The 25,559-nt window shown below is 40.5% G+C and overlaps 1 long non-coding RNA gene and 1 pseudogene across 1 annotated transcript in view; both read right to left on the bottom strand.

Moving 5' to 3' along the window:
* Positions 1–4,875: 4,875 nt before the first annotated feature.
* LOC112926425 (small ribosomal subunit protein uS5 pseudogene) lies at positions 4,876–5,730 on the bottom strand (annotated as a pseudogene).
* Positions 5,731–5,845: 115 nt separating this feature from the next.
* The window catches only part of LOC140595361 (uncharacterized), a 64,478-nt gene continuing 44,764 nt past the window's right edge, over positions 5,846–25,559 (bottom strand). Inside the window, exon 2 of the long non-coding RNA XR_011996916.1 lies at positions 5,846–11,614. This is a non-coding gene — a long non-coding RNA (uncharacterized lncRNA). The remainder of the gene's footprint in view (positions 11,615–25,559) is intronic.

Genomic DNA, 25,559 nt, shown 5'->3' with positions numbered 1-25,559 from the left:
GTGGGTTTAGGAGGGGATCCTCATGGGATGGGAAGAGCTTCTCCTGAGTAGGCTATTAGTGTGGGGGTTGGGGTGCTCCAGAACAAAGTGTCAAAACTGAGTATAGTTCTCAAAATCAAATGCATAAAAACTGAATTTGCTCTTCCCTTTGCTTATTAGCTAACTTGTAGACTTTATTTTTTATTTTTTTATTTTTTTAAATTTTTATTTATTTATCATAGTCACACAAAGAGAGAGAGAGAGGCAGAGACACAGGCAGAGGGAGAAACAGGCTCCATGCACCGGGAGCCCGACGTGGGATTCGATCCCGGGTCTCCAGGATCGCGCCCGGGGCCAAAGGCAGGCGCCAAACCGCTGCGCCACCCAGGGATCCCCTACACTTTATTTTGAATGTACATTTCAAAACTTTATCTTAGAAATCATCCTTAAGAGAAGGGAAGGGATCTTGTATAAGTGGTTCTGAATTCTAGCTGCATATTACAAAGGGAACGTTTTTTTTTCATTTGTTGTTTTTTTTTGAAGTTCGATTTGCCAACATATACTATAACTCCCAGTGCTCATCCCATCAAGTGCCCTCCTCAGTGCCTATCACCCATTTACCCCCCCCCCCCCACGTCCCCTTCTGCAACCCTTTGTTTTCCAGAGTTAGGAGTCTCTCATGGTTTGTCTGTCTCTCTAATTTTTCCCACTCAATACCCTCCTACAAAGAGAGCTTTAAACAATGCCCGTTCCTGGGCCCCACACCCAGAGATTCTAATTTAATTGGTTTGAAGTTCGGTCTGGGTATCACCATATTTTTTTTTAAAGATTTTATTTATTTATTTATTTATTTATTTATTTATTTATTTATTTAAGAGAGAGTGAAGGCAGGGTTGGGGAGAGGAGCAGAAGGGAGAGGAGAGAAAGCGGGAAAGCATCTGAAGCAGACCATGCCCTGAACTTGGAGCCCTAAGTAGGGCTTGATCTCATGACCCTGAGATCACAACCTGAGTTGAAACCAAGAGTCCAATGCTTAACTGACTGAGCCACCCAGATGCCTCTGGGTGTCACCCTCTTTTTAGAAGTTCTAATGTACACCAAGGATGGAGAACCATCTTCTGTCACCTTGACAGTGAAAGGTATACATCCAGTTTCCAGAACTCTATAAATGGGCTCTTTAGGATGGGTAAATCACTTCTTATCAGACATCATTCACTTTAACTACAACCATGCAAATTTTCATGACGTCTATGTGCCATCTACACTATTATTAAATATTATTCTTCCAATTGACCCTGTTTTACTTAATTTTATTGTGAAAAGAACTTTTTAAAAAAGGATATATTACTGCTTTGTATGGAAGATCAAGATGGCTTGCCATAGAAAGATCATGAAGGTAAAAATTAATACTCAAATTCCTCCCAAATATTATTACATATTTTTTAAATTTGAAAATTAAATAAAACAATAAAAAATAAAAATAGTCTAAACCATTTGAACAAAAAAAAGTACATCTGAAATGTAGTTTCCCCACGGGATTAAAACTATAAGCTGCCAATCATAAAGGGCATAATTTAGTTAGATTTTATTTAGGTTAGGATGAAAATGAGTTTCTAGGCCAGTGAAATGATTGGATTTTTTTAATAGTTACCATTAGCAAGTTCGGAGAGACCCTACCAATGTGTACAAAACTAGAAAGGACATAAAGGACTATTTGAGAATTAATTTCTATTCCAAATGCAAGAGTTTTTTGGTCAATGAAATACAGTTTCTGGAAGTAATTGTAAGAGTTCCAGGTGCTACTATTAAGGATTACTACTATGAGGAGGTATACAACATATATACACTACAGAGGGTTATGTATTCACTTAGGACATGTTTGTATTTAAAACAAGTTTCTCAACCTCAGCCATATTAACATTTTGAGCTGGGTAATTATTCATCATGAGGGCTGTCCTGTACATTATAGGGTGTTTAGCAGCATCTCTTTCTTCTACTCACTAGATGCCCATAGCATCGACCTCCCAACCCAAGATATGACATCAAAAATGTTTCTATCCATTGCCAGATATCCCTTGGTGTGGGGAGAGGAGGATTGGAAAATCTTCCCTGGTTGATGATCACTACTGTAAAAGTCAGGATGCCTCCTTTGGAGAGGCAATTTATTTCTAGTAAATTATCCTGAAGTAACCAGAAATGTGCATAAACTATTAGAGTTATTCTTCCCCCTTAAACCACAATATTATTTATGATATCTAGAAATGGAAAATCACAATAATGTCCAACAATAAGGAATTGCTCAAAATACTTATGGCACAGCCATATGATGGAGTACCCTATGGAAATTACACAGCAGCGGTAGATTCACTGTCAGAATGTTCAGCACTGACCAACTACATTTCCAGCCTCCCCGAGAGTTAGGTGGAAGCCAGGTGGCCAGAGAGGCCACTGATAATGGAGTGGGAGGAAATGTGTAATATTCAGTGATAAACACAGGATTGTCTTTACCTGAGGGAGCTCACAGTCTTGCCATGTGTCAGAAGGATGTGCAGGTAAGATAGTCTTCATACAAAGGGTAAAAAATAAAATTAAGTAAAATAAAAATAAAATAAAATAAAATAAGCTCCTAAACACCTAAAGGAGAAAATTCTAAATCCTAAACCTGAAGGGATAGAAATAACTGGGCATACCTTTCATGTACCTTGGATAGAGCATATTTTGTACAATTTAGTTGGTACAAACGAAGATTAAAAATACAGAGCTCCAGGATGTTCTGTCACGGTTGAACAAACCCAGTTGTGAACATGGTTTTGTTGAAGGAGATTTCATTAGATTGCATAAAAGTGCCACCCCTGTTTAGGACTAGATGTTTGTAATCTTTCTGCTCTATTTGCTGCATGAACATTCATTATTTTAGATCAAAGAAAACAGAGGAAACCACTCACACTCCCCCAGTGTCTCTCTCATTAAATTTAATTATTTTCCCAGTTCAGTCCTCTTTGTTCACAATTGTGTCCAGTGAGAGAAACAGGTCTTAGGAAACCCAATTATGTCTGAGGCAGTTTCAGAATCAGATAAAAGGGCTGGGGGCTGGAGCTTAAGAAAGGCCTGGTAGGAAATAACTCACATTTCTAACGACCTGCCATATTAAGAATTCTCCTCCTCGGGATTAGTTTTGAAAGCACTTTGCCTTAAATATAGGCATTTTCTAGTTTTAATTTCTAAAACTGAAAAGAATGTATTTCATTCAGAAAGGAATGGAACTGTTTTCAGTATTTCTTTATAGCACATGAGTTTAATTACAACATCGGGCAATAAAGGGATCACAATGTATTCTGCAAAGTATTTTGGTAATATTGTGCAGCTACGGATTTCACTTGTTTTATTTAATGAACCTGTAATATACATATAAATGATTCCTTCAAACAGAGGATTTGATTCCCAGTTCACTGGGGAATGAATATACTGGTTATTGTCAATGCATAAACCATGCCCAATTAAATGTTTCAGTAGAAATAATCTCATCAAAATGAAGACCTGACAGCACAGCTTAATGTAATTTATTTCACTTCTCATTTGTTAATAGAAAATAAGAGCTTTGTGTTCTAAAGCCAAATATAATGTGTTTTAAGTTTCAAAGGAGTGCTAAAAATGAAAAATTAGTGCTATGTCTCATTCACAGATTCATCTTGACAGGACAAGAGAGTGTCAACATCATACAAAATCTGTAGAGTCCAAGGAAGGCTCTGGAGTATGGCATTCTATGTCTCCAACCACGGCCTCTCAATGCTTGTTATAGCTACATGCATCATGGTGCTGTTCATCTTTACCTGGAAAACAGTGACAACCTCCCTCCCCTAGGATGCGGGGTGGCACAGCAGTTGCTGTGAAGGCTTTGGAAGATGCTTGTGCAAAACCTTCCTCAAAGAAAGGAAGAATGGTCTGGTTCTGATTCTTGTTTCCTACAGTGTTCAGGCATCTGAACAGGACCTCAGGAAAGTGGGGGCTGACCCTGAGCGGGAGGGGGGACTCTCCAGGGTGCTGAAAGCATGAGCAGGGCTGAATCACAAATGATGGAGTCCCCCTCCAAATTCATATGTTGAAACCTAATCTCCAGCGCAATAATGTTAGTAGATAGGAGCTTTGGAAGGTGATTAGGTTGTGAAGGTGAAGCTCTCATGAATGGGATTAGGGAAAAGAGACCTCAAAGAGCTCCCCTGCCTTCTTCTACTATCATATGAGGACACAGGGAGAAGACTGCTGTGTCTGAACCAGGAAGCAGGTACTCACCAGACACTAAATCTGCCAGCACCTCGATTTTGGACTTCAAAGCCTCCAGAACTGTGAGAAATATATGTGTGTTGTATAAGCCACCGCAGTCTATGGCATTTTTAAAATAGCAGTCCAAATGTACTAAGACAGTCTAAATGTATAGTATGACTGTTAGCAAGTAAAGTTGGTTTTACTACTTTCAGTTATAAGTATTGGCTCATTTTTGCTATAAAATATTATATCTTCAGTGTAGAAAATGTAAATCATATGAATTAAGCAAAATAAAGGAAAATTTTAAAGGTCACTGTCACTTCAAAGAAATAATCATTGTCAATATGGTGGAGTTGTCTTTCCAGATTTTGTCCTGGGTATGCATTTAAAGATCATTCCCAGTTTAATTTTTAAACTCAGTAACAACTCAACATCTTTCTATATTACTATGGCATGCATCCACATAGCTTTTCATTGCTGCATACTCGTCTGTTGTCTAGATATAACTTTATTTCTTTATTTAATTATTTATGTATAACAAGCTTTAGTTCACTTTATTTTTCTTGTATAAAACTATGTAGTAGCCACAGCTAGGTCCCAGGTCCTCTGCACCCTAGGTCCTCTGCACATACTCTAGGCCCTCTGCACACAGGCTCTAGTGTGGGTCTTTATAAGATGGTCAGTGAATTCCTGATAGGGAGACTTGGTGAACACCATCACTTACCAGCGGTCAGGGGTGAGATAGCTGTAGGTCTTGGAGATCGCATCAAAATTAGCCTTGGCAAAATTCCCTGGGGTGGTAGTGCAGCCCCTGGCTGAGGTGTAGTCATCAATACTAGCCATCATCAGTAGCTTCTTGGGCACAGGGGTTGAGACAATGCCAGTGCCTCTGGGGGCAGGGATGATATGCACCAGCACAGAGCCACAGTGGCCAGTCACCTTGCATGGGACAGTGTAGAGCTTGCCAATCTTGTTCCCCCAGTAGCCTCACTGCATGTGGATGATGGAAAGCTTGGCCAGGATGATGGCCCCATGGATGGCAATGGCTACCTCCTTGGAGCACTTGACACCCAGACCAGCGTGTCCCATGTAATCACCGAAGGCAACAAATGCCTTGAACCTGATCCACTGGCCAGCATAGGTCTGTTTTTGCACAGGAATGATTTTCAAAACGTCATCATTGAGGGGATGCCCCCAGAAAGAAGTCAAGGATCTCAGATTCCTTGATGGGCAGAGAGAAGAGATAGATCTCCTCCAGAGAACTGATCTTCATATCCTTGACCTGGTGGCCCAGCTTGGTGACGGGGATCCACTCCCTGTCCTCCACCTTGCCTCCACAAGCTCCCCCGCCTCAGCTTTGGCCCTGACCACTGTCATGGCTCCAGCCCCAGATGCCACTGATGAAAACTCCACAGAAGCCACTATGGCCTCTCATTCCAGGTCTCTGGGGCCTCTCGGCCCTCCCACAGCATCACTGTCATCTGTCATTTGGTGTTCTCTTGAAGAACACATAATTTATTTAAACAAGATGATTGACATTTAGTTTTTTCCATTTTATTCTATTAAATGCTATCCCACAAAAAAACATTCTTGTATTCATATATTTGTATGCTCGTTTATTTCCTTAAGATAAATCTGAGAATTAGAACTGGTATACCAAAGAAATGCAAACTTTTTTAATGCTTTTGACACACTGCTAAAGTGCCTCCTGTGGTGAGCAGCTTCTAAAATGGACCCAGTGAAAAATAAATAAATAAAATGGACCCAGTAATCCTCAGTTCTGGTTTCATGACCTCAAATGTGTGGACTTGAGTGTGTGCTAGACTGATGTCTCCAACCAACAATCAGAGAGGATCAGAGACCTGTTTCCAGGAGGGAAGTGGATCCTCCCCTGATTGAAATCTGTGCCCTAACTTAACCCCTTAATTGCAGTCTTGGGAGAGATCCTGAAGTAGAAGACCCAATTAAGCTGCACCCAGAGTCTTAACTCATGGAACATGTGAGATAATAATGTTTTTTACTTTAAGTTTTGGGCAACTTAAATATATCCCCCCAGCACTCCAAAGATTATTCTAATTGAGAACACACTAGATTCCAATAGCATTCCTTGATGTAACAGCCAAAATGTCTCCAGGTATCACTGAATGTCCTTTGCGAGAAAAATCATCCCTAGCTAAAAACCATGGCTCTACACCCAAAGTGACTGGAAAAGACATTTATATGCAAAGCATATTCTAGGCATTCTTTAAAAAAAAAAAAAAAGAAGAAACAAAGGAAGGGAAGGGTGGGAAGAGGGGAGGGAAGAAGGAAAGGAGGGAGGGGGAGAGAGAAAGAAAGAAAGAGAAAGAAATAAAGAAGAAAGATAGATCAACCTAGGCCAATCTCTCAAGGAACTCACATTTCAAATAAGACACTACAAAGAAAAAAAAAAGACACTAAAAAACATAAAAATACACAAAATGCTTGACATTATGGAATTGCATTCCACATTCAAAAGAAAACTAAGACCAGATTTCAACTCTTCTTTATCCAAAAGAAAGACAAATCTTAAACTAATATCTTTCATATGAACACAAGTTGAGAGGACAAGACCATTTCTAGTTTCTATTTACTTTGCAAATTGGTTAAAAATGCAGGACTAGTGGAGAGAACCAGGTGTCCAATGGTAGTAATTCCACTAACAGTGACTTTGAAAAAAACAACATAAATATTTTGAACTTTTGTGTCCTCTAAAATATCATTCATCTTCCAGGACTATCCAAATGGTAGGGAATGTGGAACTATATTATACAGTCAGGATTGTCTTCTCAAGGGAATGAAGTTTTATTTACTTATTTTTATCTTTCTATTAGCTCAGCATATATATTTGGAAGGCTCTAATTTTATTTAAGGGCATACAGAGAAGTGAGGCACTTTTAAAGATGGTTATAGGATCCAGAGAGAAAGGCCTCTGAGACAGAACATCTTGGTGGGATGGGCTGTGATTCTAGTGCACAATTGAATTATGCCACCAATTTCACTCAGTTTGACACAGAAATGGTCAGACACTGAGAGGCCTTGGGCAATACTTAGACGAAAAGAGTTAAAGAACTGTCTGATGAACGGGGCTGGCTTCATGGGTGTGCAACAACCTTGACTCTGAAGGGCCCTTTGCTTGGTGTAATGCTCTTTGACTACCATCTTTAAACTCATACTTTTTAAACAGGAGTCCCTGCATTTCCACATTGCACAGGGCCCTGCAAATTATATAGCTAGTCTGCTGATGAGGGATGTTTTCTCAGGGGTAGTTACAAGTTACAAGTTACAGGAATCCATTCACTTCATTTGAAATTGTCCCTCCCCCTGCCACCCTAATAGTAAGCATTCCTATCTCTGAAGTTCTTGCTTGAACACTGATAATAGTATATCTACTGGGCACTTGGCATGTATCAGGCACTAGGCACTTTCTATGATTATATAGGTTCATATTTACAGCATCTCAGTAAGGGTTCTATTATTATGTCCATTTTACAGATGTGAGAATAGTTAAGAAATGTGCCCAGGGTCACACAGCTCTTAAGCGGAGAAGCCAGCATTCAATCCCGTGTCATCTGTTCCCATAGCCCCACCTCTGTCCATACTATACTGCCTCCACTAGCAGCTTCTCTGAGATCTAAATGGGTAAAATGCATACTTCACACAGCATGCTGCCCGGCATCTAAATATGGCAAGTGCAGGACAATTTTATGGGCCAAAGATATTGGTCATCCTTGACTCCTTTTCTCTTTTTCTTATACTTCACACTCAATTCAACATTTGTGAGTTCTATTTTTAAAATTCCGGTGTTTGATTTCTCATGACCTTCCCCAATATCCACTCCGGTCTAACCCATTGCCATTCCTTCCCTGGATAACATGTTTTTGTGGAACATGAGAGCATATTTAAAATGTAAGTGAAAAAAAAATGTGAATGGGATCACGACTCCCCTCTGTGCCATAGGCTCCCATTTCACTCAGTATAAAATCCTTCCTGTGTGCGGCCCATGTGGCCTAATCTCCCACCATTGTTTCCCTTGCTTATTCTGCTTTAATCTCACTGGCCTTTACGTTGTCCCTCAGAACAAAACAAAAGCACCCAAACTTTCTCATCCCGGGTCTCTACATGGCACACTCAATTGCTTACTCAATGCATGTCTCTGCTCAGATGTCCCTTACTACAAATGCTTTTTTCTGACAACTCATCTAGAATAGAATCCTTCTCCTGTGACACTGTGTCTCCTTACCCTGCTTTATTTTTCTCCTTAGCACATATGTTTATAAGTGGGCCAAAGATGTCCTCTGTGTGTTGACCTCTGGGTTGTCTATTTTATCACTGCAGGTTGAGCCCTGTTAGCTCAAAAGCCTGCCTGAGCCAAACTCAAATTTTTATACATACGATTATTTTAAAAATAGCCCAGCCAAGCAGATTTCCAGCCATTTGGAGCCTGCCTGCTTTGTATACCCCTTAAAGCTGCACCCAACATTTGTTGCTCATTGATAAGATAGGGCACTATAATTAGAAGGCCCCACGCCACTACTGCCCTTTGGAATTCTCTGACCCAGAGACTTGCCACCATGCTGCTGAATGACATCACCCAGACACAGAAGCCCCCTTTCAGACACCCCCTTCCCTGGGGCATCCTTTGCCCTCCTCTCCTTCGGGATACATGAACCCCTTACTACAAATCTCTGGGTGGTCTCATGCTATGAGGAAACTCCCTTCTCAGGCAACCCCCATCAAGTGCCTCCCAATAAAGCTTATTGTGTATTCCTGCCTCTCTCACGGTTATCTTTCCCAAATTCCTCTAACTCAACCCCTACAACCTACCACCTTTATGTATTCTCTGTCCTCTTTTAATGGAACGCAAGTCTTAAAGAGGAGGGCTTTTGTTCTGTCAAGGTGATGTGCCCCTCCACACCTGCAACATGTCTCCACATTACTAGTAGACATTCAGTACGTATTTGTTGAAGTTGCAAATGAATGCATGAGTCATCACTGTTCTTTGTTTCCTTTCCACCCAGTCACATTCTTTTATACTCGTGTATCATCACCCTCTAACAATAAATTCTCTTTCACAAGATAGGACATACCAGAATATTTAGTGGTGAAAGATAAGGGAACGTGCAATAGAGGAACCATTCCCAGATACAGGAAACCAGACCCAGGTCTCACTATGTCCACTTCTGAGATTTCCATACTCTACCTTGCCACTCCTGGCAATACTTCCTTCCTTAAAGTTAGGAGTTGGCAAAAGAGAACTGGAAGCTGTTAGCTCACAAAACTTCTGTCCACTTCTCTGTGACTTCAGCCTCAACACCCGCACACTGCCTCTCACCAGTATTTACATGAAGACAGACAGGCATCATCCTTTTAGAAGAGAACAAAATAATCCACCTGTTATAAGAGAAATGGATAGATTGGTGGTGAATTTAAGGTCCCTACCTATAATATTTGCTGGCAGGCATTCAGGCATTCCTCACTGCTTTAGGGACCATGTTAAATTTTACTGCGTATTTGTTGGTAAAGCAGGAGAGAAATTTCCTATACTACTCAATATAATCTGATACCCCTTTCAGAAGAATGCAGTTGTAACTGTGGTTTACTTGGGCAGGCACTTTGCATTGGCCCACATCTGGCCATTTTTAGCAATTCACTCCCAAGGGCACACTCTTGACTCTGTCATCACTTTGAATTATTCTACCAATGACATCTCAAATTCTAACCCAGATATCTCCTACTTATCCACTGAATCCTGCCATTTCTCCCACTCTGACAACTTCTACTGAGCCTCTTTTCCTTCTTGTCATGACCTCCAGTTCCTTCCCCCCTCCTGGTGTACTTGGAACACAGGATCACTCCCTATCATCACTTCCGTGACTCACACATCAATTTTCTTCCATTTCTTCCTCTACCCCTCCTCCAGTCCTGCACTACACTACTCTCTGCCCAACCATCTTATCTTTTCTCTCTTTTCCTGTTCCAGGATCCCATCTACTCTATGAGTGACATCAACATAAATGGACTGTTCTCTCTTCTGGACTGCTTGCTACCCACACGCCAACAACCCCCTGTAGCAACGTGGTAAACTCCATCACTTCCTTCATGTCTGTAAGAACAACAAGGACTTCCCTGAACACTTGATTTGGAATTTAAGTCACAGCTCCCTCATAGCTCCCCTCAACATCTGATAGCCCTCATCCTGAACTATTATTTCCATATCATGTGTCACCTTTTAGCATTCCATCTCTTTTACTAATGAATTATATTCACTTTTAATTTTCAGTCCCCCTCCCCAACTAGAACATTTCTCAAGGGCAGGGATTTTTTTTCTACACGGTTTACTGATGTATCCCTAACTCTTGAAGCAGGTCACCACATAATAGATGCTCAATAAATAGTTCTTAAATTCATAAGTGAGTGAACAATTAGTTTCCAAGATCACATGGACCCATGTGGAAGACTCAGCCAACTGGCCTCTCCCTCTGTAATTTTCTTTTTCTGCAAATGTGCCTTACCCTTACTATTCTCTTCCTAATTTTTGGACATGACATCTATATCTATTTCATAATAAAAATATGGAGGGAAATTGGTCCCAGGTCTCCCAAATTCCCTTCCTTCTGCCCACCTAACCTTCTCTCCTTTCTCAGAAGGAGAGCTATGTGTCCTTCCTTTTTCAAAGTCTGACTTTTCCATCTGTACTCTCTACCTTGGGCCCTCCCAAGCCTTTTAGGGCAGGGTTTGCTCAGTCAATGCTCTGACCAATTTGTGGAGTTTGCACCTCTCTTCTGTGAGAAGAACTGAGAAAGAGAGAGAAGATATCTTGTACTTTGGGGTTAGGGAAGAAAGCTCTAAAGAAGTGGGCAGTGCTGCGGGGCTCAGAATTCATGTAACTGAGGCAGGATCCCTGAACCCAGCTAGGATTGGGAAGTCTGCCTTGAGGAGGGTGCATAGACTGGAGTTTGCATAGCAGGATAGCTGAGAGCAAGATGCTCAGCTCAGAGAGAGACCTCTGAATGCAGCGAGTCAGGAGAGGCTCCAGACAAAGGGAAAGGCAGGACCCCCATCTTCAAACCTCTTTTATTCCTAATGTGCAATTGCACAAGAGTAGGGGCAGAGGTCCTACCCACCCCCACTCCATCCTAGTCCCCAAGGTCAGGGATAGGGAGGGCCGCCGGGAAATCAGTGCCACCTTGTGGCCACACAGCAACAGCTGCAGAGCCTAGGATGTCCTTGTAGAGAGTTGGCTGTTCCTTCCTTCTCTTTGCTTCCCACCACTGTACCAGGCTTGGTAACCACGGGTTTGAGTAACTCCTGGAGAGTTTAGTTTAATCACTAGAGGACTTAAGGGGAGAACCTGGAAAAGAAGAAAGGCCTTATTGTAGTAGCCAAATAGAGACTTCAGCCATTTTGACTACTGAAGGGGATGGGACATTTTGTACCAGTTGCCCTGGTAACAAATAGCACAATTCATAGTTCCTCCTCTCTCTTCATCTGTAGGTTCTCCTTCCCACCAGTTCCTTCCATCCCTCCTACCATGAACATAAGCCAATTCCTTCTATTCTAAAAAAAAAAAAAAAAAAGGGAAGAAAAATAGATTCAAATGGCTATCACAAAATCACTGTCTTGTCTCCTTTTAAAAAACAAAATTATGGTAAAATGTGCATAACATAAAATTTACTATTTTACCATGTTTAGTTCTGTGGCATTAAGTACATTTGCATTGTTCTGCAACCATCACCACTATCCAGGTCCAAAACATTTTTGTCCTTCCAAACTGAAACTCAGTACCCATTAAACACTAACTACCCATTCCTCCCTTCCCCATGCCCCAGCAACCTCCATTCTATTAGGTCTCTAGGAATATGACTGCCCTAGGTGCCACATGTAAGTGAAGTCATACAGTATCTGTTCTTCTGTGACTGGATTGTTTCATTCAGCATAATGTCTGCAAGGTTCATTCATGTTTAGCTTGTGTTTAAATGTCATTCCTTTTTAAGGCTGAACAAAACTCCATTTTTTAAAAAAGATTTTATTTATTTATTCATGAGAGACACACAGAGAGAGGCAGAGACACAGGCAGAGGGAGAAGCAGGCTCCATGCAGGGGGCCTGATGCAGGACTCAATCCCAGGTCTCCAGGATCACGCCCTGGGCTGAAGGCAGGTGCTAAACCGCTAAGCCACCCAGGCTGCCCAACAAAACTCCATTTTGTGTATACACTACATTTGTCCATCCATTGCTAGACATTTGGATTGTTTCCACCCTTTGATTATTATGAATAATGGTGCTCTGTACATGGGTATACAAATATCTGTCCAAGGCATTACTTTCAATTCTTTGGGGTATATACTCAGAAATGGAAATTATAGTTAGAGACATAATAAATCTATGTTCAATTTTGGGGGGAGCCACTGCAGTGGCTGCAGTATTGAACATTCCTGCCAGCAGTGCGCTAGGGTTTCCATTTCTCCACATTCATGTCAATGATTGTTATTTTCTTTCTTTTAAAATAATAGCTATCCTACAGTGTAAAGTGGTATTGCCTCCTTTTATACTTTAAAGTTGAAACTTCAAAACAAAGTCTACATGAATTGTCTACACCCCCTCCTTGCCATTCACTTGCTATAGTCTGGACTCTGCCCTCACTGCTGGGCTCCATATGCCCATCCCTAAAACCATCTTGCGCTTGGATAACATCAGCCTCTGGTTTCTTCTCCCTTACCTGACCTCTCTATTGATTTGGCAGTTTTGATCATTCTCTTTGTTATAATTCTTCCCTTGGCTCCTGCAATCTCCAATACAATACCATTTTTCCTTTTGTCCCCCACCCCTGTAGACTTCTTTCTCTAAATTCCCTTACTCGTTAACTTTGGCATCACTATCCAACTACCCTTCCAAACTAGAAACAGAATATAGATGCATATTCAATTGCTCATCAAAATGATTCTATCCACAAAATTCCTTTGAAATCAGAACCTTTCTTCCTATATTTGCAAAGTAAATGGGCTCTTTCAGACTTCCCTGAGTCCATCTTGATTGGGCCCAAACTTCCCAAATGGTCTCCACGTGCCCAATCTCATTTCACTGTGTTTACTTACCTGCTGCAGGAGGTATCTGTGCAGAAGAATCTCATAATTTCATGACTTGAAAACCCTTCTGTAGTTCCTTCGTGGCAGAAGCTGCCAAGGCACACACAGCTATCGAAAACCTGACTCTACTTTCCACCTCATTTCTAGTTACTCCACTCTGTGCCACCCGCATCTCAGCTATACCAGCCTATCACGATTCCCCCAGCTTGCTATGATTACTGTTCCTTTGCTCCTGTTCATCACTGTGTCTAGAATAATCATCTTTGGTTCTCCATTTGATGAGCTCTTATTCGTCAATATTGCCTAATCTGAGAAGTCTTCCTGGGCTTTCTCAGAGTTATTCACAGTTTCCTCTGAGGAAGTCAAAATTGTCCCTTAAACAGAAATGGATTTATTCATTTAACAAGTGCTTATGAGTTAGTCCTACTATATGCTAAGCATGTTCTAGGTACTACCATTATGATACAGATGAAGCATTTTTCCTCAACTAGCTTGCACAGTAATAGGGGTGGAGGGACATCTAGAAAATAAACAAATAAATACATAATATGCTAGACAGTGAGAAGTGATATGGAGGAAAAAGAAAAAGCAGAGTGCTGGTAATGTGAATGTGGCTATTTTATACAGGGGGAAAGCCTCCCTGATAAGCCTAATGGAAGAGCAGAAACCATGCACATAGATTTTGGGGCCAGAGCATCTTGGGCAGAGGCAACAGCAAGAGCCACAGTCTACATAGCACAAGTGTGCTTGTCATGTTCATCAGGGCTAGGGTGGCTAGAGTGGAGTTTATGAAGGGAAAAAGGTAAAGCCAAGGAGACGTGCTCTAGGTCACTTATCACAAAGAGCTGAAAGTCGGGAACCCTGGGTGGCCCAGCGGTTTAGCGCCTGCCTTTGGCCCAGGGCGCGATTCCTGGAGTCCCGGGATCGAGTCCCACGTCGGGCTCCCGGCATGGAGCCTGCTTCTCCCTCTGCCTGTGTCTCTGCCTCTCTCTCTTTCTCTCTCTCTCTGTGTGACTGTCATAAATAAATAAAAATTAAAAAAAAAAAAAAAACCAAAGAGCTGAAAGTCAGTCCCAAGTCTGATTCCGAAGCTTATACTCTGCATGACATGGTGGCCATTTGACCTATTGATCATTCAAACATCAATGACAATTAGGGGCCTACTGCATGGCAGGTTGTATTTTTTTTTATAATAAATTTATTTTTTATTGGTGTTCAATTTGCCAACTTACAGAATAACACCCAGTGCTCATCCCGTCAAGTGCCCCCTCAGTGCCCGTCACCCATTCACCCCCATCCCCCTCCCTCCTCCCCTTCCACCACCCCTAGTTCGTTTCCCAGAGTTAGGAGTCTTTATGTTCTGTCTCCCTTTCTGATATTTCCCACACACTTCTTCTCCCTTCCCTAGCAGGTTGTATTTTAAATGTTGAAGATACACAGATGAAAAAAATATAGTGCTTTCTTTCAAGAAGCCTCGCATAGGAAGGTGGATATGCATACACATTCGTGTGGCATGGTTTTAGTTAACCAGTCACAGTTCATCCAGTGATTGCACAGAGGTAAATTCTACTGGGTATATTCAGGAAGTGCTTCATGGAGGGCTCAGTGCCTAGGCTGATCTTGAACAAGATTCAGGGACTTCTTGAAATATTAATTACACTGTCACTGTGATTATCGCTTTAGGCCTATGGATTCATTTCCCGGACTGCCTTAACAAACTACCATAGACTGGGCAACTTAAGACAACCACTAATGAGTGGTTTAAGATTTATTGTCTCATGGCCCTGAAGGTTAGAAGTCTGAAATCAAGAAGGGCCATGCTCTGTCTTAACCTCTAAGGTAGCTTACTTTCTTCTATCTTCTGGCTTCTAGTGGTTGCTGGCAGTCCCGAGCATTTCTTGACTTACAGATGTATCATTTCAATTTCTGCCACTGTCTTTACTTGGCCTTCTCCCCTGTTTGTGTCTGTGTCTTTCATGTCTGTCTCCTTGTAAAGACACCAGTCATTGGATTTGGGGTCCATCCTACTCCAGTATGATTTCATCTTAACTGATCATATCTGCAGAAACTCTATTTTCAAATAATATCACATTCACAGGTTCCAGTGGTGAGGACTTCAACATGTATTTTAGAGGGGCAACACAATTCAATTGATAGCAGCCCGCATGGTTTGGTATTTTTTACAGTAATGAGTATGCATTACTTTTAAAATCTGAAAACATATTTCCATTAAAAACAACATGAGAGATCTTTTTTTTAACCCATTGGATTAGTATAGATTAAAAAGAATGCTGATAACAATTAATGATAAGCTAGTGTAGAATAAGAACTCTCATACACTGAGGAAAGAATATAGATTGATTTAATTGTGAAAGGTAGTGTGGAAATAAGCTGTAAAATTTTAAATTTTAAGTGAGCCATACATATCCTTTAATAAGAAATATCACTTCTGAAAATTTAAATTATTAAAATAGATAAATGCTCAAAAGAATGTAAAAGGATATTTATTCACTATACTGTAGTTTTATGAAACAAGTGAAAAAGTAGAATCTAATTAAAATCGTTATTTTTTGAAGAAGGTTATCAAACAGCATTTTGCTAAGAGAGGAGATGTATGGTGTGGGGGGGGGCATAGGTGTGGGTGTGTGGGTGTTTACAGAGAAAATGGTATAGAAGGGTAAGGATCAGAATACAAATATGCATTGGTGTGCAGTGACTAAATCTTAACAGTGGGGTGAGAGAAAGGAGGGTCCAAATAACCTGATCCTTACCTAAAATCATTCTGTGACTGACTTTCCCTATGCCACCCCACCCATGCAGGTCCTGCTCCAGAAGGCTGATGTTGGTCTTTCTCCAGTGGTTCTCTACCCACCCGCCATGGCTTGGCTACAAAGCTAGGATGGGACAATGCTTACCCACTCTGGTTCTAGGTTTGTTTCTGGGTGGTGGGTTTTTAGGTAATCTTTATTTCTTTATTACACTTTTCCATACATTTTGACTTTTTTTTCGCAACAAATATGTGCTATTTTTATAATAAGAAAAGCATTATAGTCTTTTGGGAAAAAGAGATGGGTAGGTGTTTACCAGGCAGATGGCTGGGGACAGGTGGGGGAGGGCATTCCAGGCAAGGGAACAGCAGAAGCACAGATGGGTTGGAGGAACAGAGAAAATAGGGTGACATTTTAAGTAAAGTGCAAGTCCATCCACACGATTAGAGTTTAGGGGATTACAATGAGGAAAGAGGGATGGGGAAATCAGGAGAGGTAAGATCTGGGAGGCTTTGCCACGCAGAGTCTGCCTTTTAACATAGGTCGTAGGGAAGAAGGATTTTAAAGAGGATAGAGAACTGATCAGATATTGCTTTAGGAACAAGTCTCAGGTGTATGAGTTGGCTCAGATGGATACGGAGGGAGAGCTTGGTGAGACTGGGGGCAGGTGGGGAGGCTACTGCAGTGGTCCAGGCCATACTGAGGGCCTGAGACAGGGAGAACAGGTAGGGAGGAGTAAGTGTATAGAAGAGGTACTAAGAGGGGAAATCAACAGAACCAAGCAATTGCTAGTCTGTTGATTGGGTTTGATTGACTGAGTGGATGGCAGTGTCAATCACTGAAGTAGAGAGTGTAGGAGGGGAGGGAGCAGATTTATGGAGAAAGTCCACGAGTTCACTTTGGGGCATGTTGGGTTCTGGGTTCCTGGGAGTCATCCAAGGAAAGAGCAGTTGGGTGATCACCCGTGCAGGTGAAGAGTTCATGAGGGAACTCCAGGCTGAAGATAGACACATGAGGAGCACAGAACACATGGGAGTGGCTGAGAGTATGGAATACCCAAGAAGACCAGGTGCCATGAGGAGAGACCTCAGGGCAAAATCCTAAAGTGATACAAGTTGGAGTTCTTCAGTTGCAAAGAATAGAAAAACCAAATCTAATAAACATAAAGAATAGAGAACAAAAGAGCTTATTGGAAGCCTGCTGAGTGGGTCACAGAATGAATAACTGAATAAGTTATTCAGGGCCTCAAGATGGACAGGAAAGAAAGGAGCTCCTGGGCCTTGGGACAGAATCTGTGGCCCACTGACTTTGCTACACAAGAATATCATGGACTGGTAGCTGAGACAACAAACATGTAGTTCTCACAGTTCTGAAGGCTGGGGAGTCCTAGGTCAGGGGACTGGCATGGTTGGGCTCCACCAAGAGCTCTGTCCTTGCTTCCTCACATGGAGGACAAAAAAGGAGGAAGTAGATGCTCCCTTCTCTCATATAAGGGAGGGAGGTGTCTTTTCTTAGAAAAGTACTCATCCACAGGGAAGCCTGGAACTCCCCTGCACAGCCAGAAGCTGATGTCCAGAGGCAAAATTTCTTCTTTGTTCAGGGTAGTCTTGGCCTAGATTTCAAGGCCTTTCAACCGACTGAATCAGGGCCACCCAGACGCTCTAGGATAATCTCTCTTACTTAAAGTCAACTGGTTGTAGCTTTCATCACAAAAGACCTTTATCATAACACCTAGACTAGTGTTTGGTTGAATAACTGGGGGGGCTGTAGCCCTACTAAGTTCATACATCAGAAAGATCATGGCAAGCATGTTCTAAATATTTAATATACTCTAAACATTATTCTAAATATTTTAGCTAGAACATTCTTATGGGATTCTCTGCTTAGCCCATTTTTGCAGATGAAGGAATTAAAACTGTGAAGGAGTCAACAACTTGGCTAACATTTTGCACTAGTAAAAGTGGAACTGGAGTTTGACCCAGGTAGTCAGACTGCTCAACGAACCAGCTGAACCATTGCCCTGCTGTCTTGTTGGAACAGAAGAGGATTAAGGCCTTGAGAGCAGAGAGCAGCTACACTTACTTGTGTATGCTTAGCACCTCACCTGGAAAATAATAGGGACCCAATTGTTGAATTAACTAGTTAGGATATAAGATTTAAAATAGTCTGTGTATACTCGAGGGAAGATCAATAAAATCTATCTAATGGGTGCCTCAAACTGCAAACTCCTGAAAACAATTTTCTTAATTTCTATTTAAGTGTTCTTTGGTTATCTAAAGAAATTAGGCAGTTATTTAGTTCAGAGCTGAAGATTTTAAGTAAAATACTTCAAGCGAGTTTTTTTTTTCTAAATTGCCCCTTTAATTTTCTACAATGTGGTTTTATCCCTTTATGCATGATATGAAGCCAAATTCCAGATTTAATTAAAACTCAATACTTTTATGAGAATACAGAAGGTATTTTCTTCATGAGTTCTTTCTTTGGAAACTAAATAGAACATGTTTAAATTTACTTAGTGACAAAAATTAAATTGGTGTTTTCAGTATTTAACTATTTTACTGACATTAGATCCAAACATAATTAAATTGCAAAACGAAATCCATGTAGCCCTTAAGATTTTTTTCAATCGAGAAAATAAGAAAAAATAACCCAATTATTTAAGATTCTAGATAATCCAAGTGGAAAAACACTTCACAAAAGAAGTAAGAAATGGAGCATGTAAATCATATTGTGTTCATAATGCTTCTTTAAAAAATCTGAAGAACAAAAATCTATAAGAACAAAAATCTGAAAGAAATGAGGCAGATTTGAGAGAATCCAAAACTTTAGCAATTTGGAATCAGAAAGGGACCTTCAAGACTATTTAGCCCTTTCTAGGGCATTTGGCAGATAAGACCAGAGGCCCAGGAGGATAAATTAAGCACATCCCCCAAGGACATGGAGTGAGAGCTATTTGAGAGGTACAAATGTACACCTTCCAGTGCTGCCCTGCCAATCCCCTAACCCACCTAGGATGGCTCCTTTGGGAGATGGTGTTGCAGGCAGGTGTCCACAACTTCCCAACCAACCAACCACTGGCTCTTAACTCATCTTTAGTTATTTTCTCCTCCCTCCTTCACATTCCAGGCCTACCCCAACATTCTAGAGACACTCAACCCCCCTCCATTTTGGACTCAGTTTATCTGCTTATGTTTTAGCTCTACTTTCTCCCTGGGGGTTTAGGGTTCCTAGCTGCTTTGGACTCAAATTCTGTTTCCTCCTCTGAACCGGTGGATGGAGTCAGACCTTACAGGGCAAGGGGAGTGAAAAGTCCAAACAGAGTGCTATAGCTCATATCTGAGATGAAACTTGGTGAGGAAGTCTACTTATAAGGCAATGCCCGAGGTAGTTTCCAAGGGGAACAGTTATATTCTTGGTGCCTTGTGCTTTTATAGCCACAGAAATCTAGGCTCAGCCTGAGCTTTCAGTTTGTCTAGAATCAATCTTGTGACACGTGATTTACAGCCTTTAGGTCAAGGGGTCAGTCAGTAGTTGTTTGAACTCAGTGTCCAAGAACATCAACCTATTCACCTTCAGAAAATTCTGCTCTTAGAAACTTCTTTACAATCAGCTAAAATAAAAATCTGTCCCTTTGAGGCTTCTACCAAGGAACTGACAATGTTGAATTTTACCTGAGGCCCATGCTCCTGGAAATCAGCTCCCTTTTCCCCTTTGCAGTAATTCCTTTGAATAATCACTCCTTGCTGAGTCTGGATTTGTTTTCACTTGGCAGAGCTACTGTAATCACTTCAGCCTATCCTTGCATTCTCTCCATGGGGCCAGCATGGCCCCCAAGGAGATGAAAAATAGTTCTTTGGAAGAGGCAGCAAAAGGAATCCTACTATTTTTATGTATCCAGGACAGAGGTACATAGAGTATATAAACAGATGTATAGTGTATATGTGGTATTAAGATTTCATGGTGAGGGTAGAGCAATTAGGATATAAATATCTAAAAAGGCTCTGTAGGAAGTAATTATGAAAAAAAAGGTTGAAAAACACTGGACTGTTCTGGCTTTTCCACATGAGAACTCTCCAAGTGTTTTGGGGCAGCTGTCTTATTCCCACAGAGTGAGGCCGGTAAAATGTGTACTAGGTCAATCTTTTTAGTGATGTAACTCACTCCAGTTCCACTTTTATCCACACTGATTTCTCTCTATTGGCTTTTAGTGGTTCAGTCTTTAAGAAACTTAAGTTTGTTAGACTCCTGCATCAGTTAGTGATTAGTTCTATTAACAGTAATTGCAGATGTCTTTTAAATCTTGCAATTTGAAAACAGACTGTGACATAGAAAAAACATCTATAAAAGAAAGCAAGAAAGAATACTCTTCAATCAATCTACTAGACAAAGTGGATCTCCTCTCTCTTAAGTAAAGACTATGCATTTCTTGTTGCTATTCTAATTCAATTTACAGGATGTTTACTAACCTTTTAAATTTTGTATGAAGATTAACTCTTTTTATTTTTTTGCTCAAAATGGCATCCTGGAAAATTCAGTTCCATATCAATTCAGAACATAAAATTCTTTTCATAAATATCTTGACTTCAGAGGTGATCAATTCCTATTCAATCCCAACACTGGTACACTTGCTATCTACTGATCCAAATCATTTTAATGTGGAAAAACCCGTCCTTTCTGTGGCCACTCAATGAAGGCTCTGTCTCCGCATTCTTGGCCACAGCATGTAATCTCCATGTGATATGATAACATGTGTTCGGATTCATTAGTCTCTGAAGGGTAATAGACACTGAATATTTCTCTATTCATTTACACCAACAGATCATCACCAAATTATCTCTATTTTCATGATTTACACTACATTTCCTGGGCAGTGACTTATTTGTTAATGTTTGGCATAGATTAATACATATGGTGCTTTTGGTGATAAGAAACAGGAAGAGTTAAACTTTATCTCAAGATGGAATGTCATTCAAATTATTACATCGATTTTTAAATGTCTAATCTATGCCATGTATTTGAAACATTCAATAATTCCAGGAAAAAATCTGAAACAGAAGTCTGAATTACTTCAACATCCATTTTCAGAGTTGGCAGAAATGACAGTTTCAAGGTCTTTTGTCCATGAGTGTAACACATTTATGAATAGAGTATAAACCTTTTGTTTAAAGATTTTATTTATTTATTGATGAGAGACCCAGAGAGGCAGAGACATAGGTAGAGGGAGAAGCAGGCTCCAGGCAGGGAGCTGGATGTGGGACTTGATCCCAGTGGGATCACACCCTGAGCCAAAGGCAGACCCTCAACCACTGAGCTACCAGGCGTCCCCTAGAGTAGAAACTTATTTAAAGTTCTGTTAGCCTATTTCCTAGAACATGGTCCGATATGTCTCTCTCTGGACTGGTCCTGTCTACATGCCACTGTAGTGAAAAGCAGACCTCTTTGGGCGCAGACCTTTTGTGGAAGGAATACCCCCCTCCCCAAGGGATTCCCGTGCTTTACCACGAGGGGCTCTGAAGAGCCAGGTACCAGACCAAGAGACAACCAGAAGACGTGGTTGAAGGCTGACATACCGCACAAAAAATTTGCCAAGTAATTTTGCAAATAGCCAGAAAACATACGATGCTCTTAAAGCAAAACCCTGACAACCTAATTTTTCCAGAATGAAGTGTTCTCTTTTCCTACACTTTTTTCCCCCAACAGAGCCCATCATGCACACGAAGGCGTAAGTAATACCTTTCTGGCATTTTAACAGATTTCCAAACATTTATCTGTTTAAATGTCTATATCCTTTTAAGGAGCAAAAGAAAAGTCACTAATTAGGTATGCTGAAGGAAAATTCAATTCATTACAAATTATCTAGGAGCTGTATGCACCATTCCAGCTATGGAGAATCAATCCTCAGGGAACTAATGAGCCCTATCTTCTGCATTAAATCTGTGCCTGTCATTTAAAATTATACACGGATGTATACGTGCCTGCATGCCGGGTGAGTTATTTATATGTAAATAGTACATATATCCAGTTTTCCTAAAAAGCAGTTCATTTGCTGCAGACTTTAAAAGCTGCCTTCTTTACTTGTACTTTTAAAAATATTCAATCAGGGCCCCAATTCAAAGCTATTTCTTCAACAACCGAGTAACAGACAGCAACATGCAAATCCTTGAAGTGACATGCAACGCAAAAATAACATGACTTTAACATAATTAAATCATATCTGCATTTCTGATCCCAAGCTTACATCTGTCTCCAAGTAGCAAGAGAAGCCACCCCCACCCCTCCGCCCAAGGGCATTAACATGTTCCATTCTTTTTCCATTTTCCCTCTTCATCGGTGCTGACACACAGCTTCCATCACGGCTATTAGGGCTACTGAGCGTAGCCACATGACAGAATTTGTAGACTCCCAATGGCTCCGACGAAAACAAAAGCATACATTTAAAAAGTAGACTGCGATTTCTGTGAGCGAGGGAGACGGGCTGGGGAAGTGAAGGCTGGCTCCCTTCACGGGAAAATTGGAACAATTTGGCACACCGACGTGAAGATCATCAGTTCCCCCAATGGAGATTTCAACCCCCCAAGAAGAGATGCTTTTGTTTGTTTGTCGGTTGGTTTCCATTCTACTCTGTTTTAAAGATACAGATGATTCCCTCACCTCACCGTATTTTAAAAATAATATTAAAATGCCTACAAATATGGGGGGAAATGCTGGCCAGAGCTCCCTCCAGGGTTGTTGCTGTTATTGTTGTCGTTGTTGGTGATGGTAGTGGTGGTAGGGTGTGTGTGTGTGTGTGTGTGTGTGTGTGTATACACACATATATCTGCAAGACATATATGTATATATATGTGTGTATATATATACACGCACACACACACACATAGAGAGAGAGATTGAAATCTGTATGGTTGCAGCATCAATCATGCGCTTCCTTTATGGGCACTGCCACATGATTGGCCTCACCGAACACAGTGTGCATCCATCCAAATTTATAGGCAAATGTTTATTCCTATAATTTACAGTATGAACATGAAATATGAAATATGAAAGCCTAAATATGAGAGTGAATAGAAACATTTAATGTAGTGCCTCTAATGACAGAGCCCCGGGAAAAAATTTAGAACAAAAATGTACAGGGCAATTTTAGCAACACCAGACATCTCAAAAATCTGTACTCAGCTGACACAGACTTCAGAGTCTTTGCTGTTATAATTCAAAAATTTCCTTTGAGAGTTGAGTGACAGCTTGGTGTCAATATACTAAAACACTTATGAAATATTTGGGTCTGCCCTACACAAAATTTTGTAGGAGTTAACGGCCTACTGGGGGCCCCAGCCTCTGCTTTTGCGTGGTTTCTTTCTGTATCCCTATATTGTCTTCTGTCTTCAAGCGTTATTTATTTATAAATCTTAGAAAATGAGCTGATAAATTCAGTCATAATAAGGTATAAATGACTGGAAATTGACTCTCAGGGTTAAGTTTTAACCCAACACCAGAAAAAAATTCTGCTAGTGAAATTTTAATCAAAATCATGATAACCAGAATTTAATCTTAAAAATATTAAACACTGGCCATTTTGCCCTAAAGCATAAATAAAGTCCATAAATGAAATACCTTGGCTAAATTCTGTAATTACAAATAAATGTCACCTAAAATTCATATTAGATAGAACTGGTCATTTAAAATTCATATCAAAATTCCATTGTGAGCCAAAGCCATTTTAGAAAAAAATCTTTATCCACAGTTGGATGCATGTGATAAAATATAAATGTATGCTTAGATTCATTACAGCAGTATTTGTAACAGCAAAAAACTGCCAACAACATAAATGTCCATCCACAGGAAAATGGTAAAATGATTGAAATATAATGAAATACCATGCAACCGGTTTTTTGGTAATTAAAAAAATTGTCATAAAGTATACATAACATAAAATTTCCCATTTTAATCATTCTTAAGTGTATGGTCCAGTGATACACATCCATTTAAAACTCAAGTTGATCTATGTATGCCTAAATGATTAGAACTCTACAAGTTATATGGTTAAATGGAAAAGGTACAGCACAGAACAGTATGTACAAGATACATCTATTTTTTCTTCAAAATTTTTATTTGAAATATATTTAAAATAAGTAATTTAGGAGCACCTAAATAAGTAATTTAGGATGGCTCAGTCAGTTAAGCATCTGCCTTTGGCTCAAGTCATGATCCCAGAATGCTGGGATCAAGCCCTGAATTGGACTCCCTGCTCAGCTGGGAGCCTGCTTCTCCCTCTTGCCACTGCTCTTGCTCTATCTCTTTCTCTCTCAAGTAAATAAACAAAATCTTTTTTTTAAAAATGACGTACAGAGAATAAGTTTCACCCATGAACCTATTCCTGAAACTGGCAATTCTTAACATTGGTCATATTTCCTTCAACGTGTGTGTATGCTAAAAAAATTCCAGACAAATTTGAAGTCCCTTTGTCCATCATCCTCTATCCCTTGCACCTTACCAATCTCTTGGGAATTACATGAATTTAGTGTGTATCTGATTAATTTATTTTTATACTTTTTCATGCATATATAGGTAACATGAATACAATATCATTGTATTGTGTGCTCTTTTATTTTTTTAGATGAGGGAGGGGAAAGGGAAAGAGAGAGAGAGAGAGAGAGAGAAAGAATCTTAAGCAGGCTCCACGCCCAATGCAGAGCTCGATTCCAGGCTTGATCTCAAACCCCTGAGATCATGACCTGAGCCGAAATCAAGAGTTGGATGCTCAACTAACTGAGCCACCCAGGTGCCCCTTGTGTTTTTTGCATAAATGTTATGACCTCTGCAATCTAATTCCTTATTCCTCTATCACTCTGAAGATTGTCCTCTTCACTTAACATCATTTTTGGGTAGGAATGGCCCTTGTGTATTTTCCTAAAAGGATACATGTATATGCTTGCTTTTGTAAGACATCTTCCTGGTGGCACACATTACACATTGTTCCACATCTGGAAAGAAACCCTGGGAATCAATGAGGGGAGGTGGGATTTTTACTTTTCATTTTATACCCTTTCAAAAGTGCTTGAAGTTTCACTGAAGTTGTTATTTTGTAGTGAAATAAATAGTTTAAAGATGTAAAATTTTCATCCTTTTCATGTGGCAAGAGATGTGAGCATACCACAGCAGCTTTTATGGGTTAGATGATTTTTCCCTGTTGATGCACCCTTTGCCCAGGTGAAATGGGGCTGTACTGCATGTCACCCATTATGAGGAAAGCAGTAGAACTTTTAGAATAGTTTTGGGTCCTAGGGGGTAGGAGGCTGACACATTGAACAGAAGTTATTTAAATCATTGAGTTTAGGAAAAGTGAAGGAAATATGCCCTCTGGGAATGCACTGACTAGGAATGGAGAAATGGAGAAATGACTGACAGAGCCACCAAGACATGTCAGAGGAAACACATCGGAATAGGAA

Source organism: Vulpes vulpes, chromosome 1, assembly GCF_048418805.1.
Source record: "Vulpes vulpes isolate BD-2025 chromosome 1, VulVul3, whole genome shotgun sequence".
NCBI classification, from domain to species: Eukaryota; Metazoa; Chordata; class Mammalia; order Carnivora; family Canidae; genus Vulpes; species Vulpes vulpes.
Note: the sequence above shows the minus strand (reverse complement) of the source record. Positions and strands in the feature narration are given on the sequence as shown.